Source organism: Capsicum annuum, chromosome 12 (assembly GCF_002878395.1).
Source record: "Capsicum annuum cultivar UCD-10X-F1 chromosome 12, UCD10Xv1.1, whole genome shotgun sequence".
NCBI lineage: Eukaryota > Viridiplantae > Streptophyta > Magnoliopsida > Solanales > Solanaceae > Capsicum > Capsicum annuum.
The window spans coordinates 78,359,234-78,365,019 of NC_061122.1; positions in this window are offsets into that span (position 1 = coordinate 78,359,234).

The following is a 5,786-nucleotide window of genomic DNA, read 5'->3' on the forward strand; positions in this document are numbered from 1 at the left end:
AGGGATGATTAGGCTTTCCACTCACACAGTTTTGAGATCTAGACATAGAATACTTATCCCATTGTTCCTTCCTATTTTGAGGTGCAGAAGCACTAGCTGAAGAAGGTCCAGGCATAGATGAATGATTTTGAAACTATGAATGATTCCCCCCTCCAGACCTATTCTGTCCATAATCAATCTTCCCTAATCTAGCCTTTTTATTTACTCTCTCTCTTTTCTTTATGTTTTTTGCCTTAATCTGCTGAGCATGCATCATCAATCTAGGAAGAAGAAGAAGCAATCGGGACCTTGTTAGCTCTAGTAGCAAATTTACCTAAAGGATAGTTCCTCTGAATATGGAAAGGATAGCCATATTTAAAATAGTTATTCCTAACCTCATCATAAAATATATGGTGCAAATACCCACAAAATCTACAAGGAGAATGGGATGGAGCTGGCTGGGCCCCACTGGCCTAAGACTGGGCACCCTATGCATAAATTCCATTGTTGCTCTGAAAATGACAATCATGTAATGACTTAGGATAAGCAGAAGTATCCATAGATATGAACCATAATTCCCTCACTTCTTCTTTGACCACTGCCTTCCATCCTTCCCAATATTCTATTGGCCACGACCCTGCTTAAAAAGTCGGGATCTCTTTCTTTGCCTTTCTCCTATTTGAACTTGTTTCTTTCTTTCCTTTTTAACCTACTGTATGTACACCACCAACCTGGAAATATCGAGGTCCTTGTTCAATAGAGAAACCTTTCACTCCAATACCAAATAACTAGACAACCCAGAAGCAAATTTCCTCATCCGAGCTCTAATAGAGGAGCCCAACTCTGGAGCTTAATGGGATAACTTGTGAAGCTTCAAGGCATACTCTTTCCTTGTCATCCTACCTTTCTTCACGTTCACTTACTACTCACCCTTTGCCTCCCTTAACTCCTAAGAAAGAAGTTATCAAGGAAAGCACTAGAGAAGTCATCCAAAAATGCCAACTCTACATCATCACCCTTCAATTACCATTGATATTCTACATCTTTTAACTAATATGTGGAAAATTCCACACCCTAAGAGTTAGAAACGTGCATCACAAAAAAAATCTTTTCCATATAATAAATGAAACCTTGAGGATTGTCCTTAACCTTAGAACCTATGAAAATTAGAGTTTGATCCTCATGAACTTGCCAACTCTAGTGACCTAAGAAGAATGAGTAACATCACTCTCACCCTCAAACGAGGGTGACTGAGAGGACATTAACTGAGTTAGAAAATAAATCGAACAATGGAATGTAACATTGGTCACATCACCTTGAGGATCTGGATGAGGACTAATAGAATTCTTGGAAATCCCATGAGAGCCATCAGGAGCAGGAGCCCTAGATAGGGTCAGAACCCCATAAGTAGGATGGGTTCCATCAACATCGTCCTAATGGGGACAAAAGAATTTCCATGCATATTAGATCTTCAGTGAGGCATGATCTGAAATGCGAATAAATAAACATTAGAGAATATTAAGACGTTATACTTTATAGCCTAAAAGTAGATCACAAGAAAGAGAAACATTCGTAAATGCTTCATAGGCTCTTCCTTATAAGTGTGGCACATTACAGACCTGTAAAAGAGACTCTACTTAACATGACTTTGTGGACAGCCAATGACACCGAACCTAGGCTTTGATACCAAATCTGTCAGAACCCGAACCATGGCCTTGTCGTGATGGGTATCTTAAGTCCATCGACGATCGGAGACCACCCTCTTTTCCTAATCAAGCAGGACGTAACATATATAGTAATGGCTGACTTCCAAACACATAAAAGGATTGGAATAGTAGAAACTCAAAGCGTATGAAACTTTATCCAACAATACCCAACCACAATAATATGCATAAATCCTCTACATAAATCCGTAAATGACCAAAGTCGGGATATGCTCCTTACTCTAAAAATGACAATGACAATGATAATATTAATGATAAGATAAAGTTTTTAAGTCTAATTAAAGAAAAGAAACTGGTGGAATAATCAAGTCTCCTGGAGAATGAAAGCTCACCACTTTACCACCAACGACCAATGAATTGAGAAAATCCACCTAATACTGTCCAGAAAAAGTAGAAGTATCTCCAGTATCTGCATTATGTAGGGATACAATGCTCAGAGATGGTTGATAGGGTGAACACTAGCATGTAACTCAAGGATAGGGGAAAAAATAATGTCAAGTCAAAATCTAATTCAAGATCATATGAACAATATCATATATATAAATAAGTGATATGCTGAGATATAAAACAAGGCTAAGCATAAAGTAAAACTTTATTCTAGACTATGTAAATCAACCATCATAACGGGCATCGACGAGCTATATGGGTTTAGCTTCCCCTGCTGAAAGTGCCTAGTGCATGTTAGCCGCATAAATCGAAGATATCAAGGAAAAATAGGGAATGCCCTAACCCATGTGAATCTAAGATACAAATATATATCAATAATATGAACCATGGACACAGTCCATCCAAAACAAACCTTATGTCAACAAATACGAGTTAATAGTGTAAGTCATCCAAGCCCCACACCTTCATGCCTTAGCTACATAACTTTCATTGAGACCAATTTAAAATAAGTTTCACATAACCTATTTTTAATCAATGAACCAACCATTAAGAAACATATAGGTATCATCACACCCTTACATTTGTAAGCTAATTTCTATTCCATAACAATCATATTAATATGGGGGAACGCCTCGACCCCCATTAGCTTACTAGATCAAGTATAGGGGAATGTCTCAACCCTCTTTGTTCATTAAATCAAACATAGAAAATAAGGCCTTTAAACTTAGCCAACAAGGCCTTTAAAATCCATGTTCATTATTTAACCATTTATGGAATGCAATAATATAGGTGAGCAAGTCAAACTAAGTGATAAAATCCATAAGTCAAAGCCATTTACAAATACTAGATGTTACATTTTTATCAAATACTATGTCTCAGTTTTGAACCTTATGGCCTTTCAGTTCATGCCTTCCGCATTATAAAATATTTCATGTAGTATACAGCTACAGATATCAGTCATGCATTATCTTGTGGTCCTTCAGTGTCATGAGCACCGTGTAGCATTCTGGGTACCAGATCTGGGGCGTTACACAGCCAGTCTCTTCTATTCTTCCATGAACTTTAGAATTCCAATATTATTAGAAGTGGTGTTCTTGAACATAGATTGGGAAGATTGTGAGAGTAGTCATTGTTCTAATGAAATTTTCTTGTTTTGCTGTTAAGTAAGGCCCCATTCTATTTGGCTGGCTTTCTTGGAAGATTTTTAAGATATACTCTCATTGTCTATTAAAATCCGACAGATTCTTCTTCATGATTAAGCCCCATATGGGTCAAGTCTAATCTGTCTTTACAAAACCGCAGTCATAATGAATTCTTTTATTTGAAAAGAAGCCTTTCAAGAAAATTCAATATAGTTTCAAGTTGCTTGAGTAGTGGGTTGAAGCCAATAAGCCTTATGGGTATGGAACCTTTTATTCAAATATTGTATCTTGTACTAGTAGTTCCTAGTTGTCTTCAAAGAGGGCCAAACACGTCTCTTATTGAAATAGGAGAATTTTTTAACTAACATCATGAAAGTCTAGATATCTACTATTAAAGTAAAAGACCCTACGAGAGCATTTCTGTATGCAGGAGTTGTATAAGACTTCTATTTTGCATAAGTTTGTTATATTATCTTATATACATATAAGATAAATGGATTGTTGTGAAACTAGATCCTCTTCTAAAGTCAGAGTTGTTGTGTATCCAGTTTTATCTACCCAATGCCAATGATACAAAGAGCTAGCTTTGCTACCCTTAGGGGCTCAGAGAAGAGTCTACTTGCATTTTTTGTTGCATGTGAAAAATCTTTCCTACATGCAGGAACCTTCTTTCTTCAACCCTGATGCTTAGTTCTGTTCTCCCGCACACCCGTTTTTGCAAGGCTAGCCAGGAAGAGGTGTTTTTTGGGGTTTTTTTTGCCTAGATTGGAAGTGCACTTATAGAGCTTCTAGTAACTATTTTGAAGTACAATATATTTTTGCTCAATGGTTATGATTGCTTTTTCTTCAGCTTAAAATCTAGGGCTCGTGGTTCATTATCAGTACCTATTTTAGAGTGATATAACCTTCTTGTTCGACTCTTAATGTTTTGGTCTTTCCCTAGCCCTCTCTCTCAATGTGGTGCCTTTCACTCTTCTCAATCAACACTTTATCACAATGCTAGAAAGTAGAATTTTAGGTCTTTTGGTAATGCAATAGAAGACATATTACTAATTGATTCTTTGGCCATTTTGTGTTTGAGTTCTAAACAGGTGAGGTATTGTTGGATACTTCTGATCAATAAAACACAAAAAAGAATATCAAAAAATTTTATGATGAGATTGACTTGAGTCAATGAAAATCTTATGATGAGCTTGAGTCAAGTCAATAAAAAACTTATGATGAGCTTGAGAAGAAGGATACACAGAGGAAGAGAACGAACATCGGCTTTTTTTTTCTCTCTATTGAAATAGATTTTTGTCAGTCTCACTGTCCTTTTGTTTACTCCTATCATTTTAAGATTTATTTGGGACTGTTTTTTAAAGCTGCTTTCTTTTTTGTATTTCTTTGACTTTTTTATTTTTGGCTTTCTTTGATTGATAGAATTCCTCTTTCCATTTGAGGCAATGGAAGTGGTCCTGGCTTTTTAAGAAAACCTTCATTTTATCTCAACATACTCTCAATTGAACACTAGTTATATGAGCTTATAGAAGAGAAAATTAAAATAAGAAAGGCAAAATTAGCCAACCTCCTATAACCTCTCATTCAAAGAGAGGCAAGGAGGTAGCCCAACATAAGGGAACTACCTTTGCCAAAGTCCATGGTCGAAAATCTAATAAAAAAACTTGGATTGGATCAGATAAATACAAGTAAGAAAATGAGGTCAACGCACCCAATTTTACAAATCTCAAAGAGTTTCTAACCCAGGTGCATAATAATGCGGAGAATGAGAACAAGGGCAGTATGGACATTCGAGGTAAAATTCAAGCTATCCTTGAAGAGATAGTCTAAAGCATGTCTGGTAGTATCTTACAACATTATTGAGTTGTCGGTATTGGAAATGTCCTTCATTCCTATTTCTTGCTTTTATTCGGTATGCTGCTCCACGAGCAAAGAGTGAAAGAACCAAGTTTATTATGGATGTCCAAATTTTCACCTATTTATATATATTTATTGATCAGCCTACTAGTTTCCTTGATCCCACTTGGTTTTCCTTTTCTATTTTCTCCCAAAAGTTTGAACTATCTAGAAAAATTGTCGGCTACAAATGTGGTTTTGATCCTTTCAGTGATGTCAGAATTTTATCTTGTTTCCATTTTAATTATTATTCCTAATCTGGAAGTAACTTTTTTCTTTCCTTGGACAATACCTCCCAACAAGATTAATCCATTTGGATCTTGATCTATTATGGTAATCTTATTGATTTTGATGATTGGTTCTCTTTATGAAGGGAAAAAAGGTGCTTCAGATCGGGAGTAACCACTAGTAATAAGGGAAAAAATAGGGGGGATGGACAAAGAAAACAGTGATGCCTACATTATGTAAATTGATACATCATGGTAGATAAGAAAAATGGTGCACTAATGGTACTAGAGCCTTAGATCAATGTCACTAAAAGCAAAGAGTATGTCCACATGTGTCAACGAGAACATTAAGAAAACCTAATCAGCTTCACGTAAGATCGCCAAAGTACGATTGGGAAATTGACATGATATATTTTGCTCACATTCCAAGA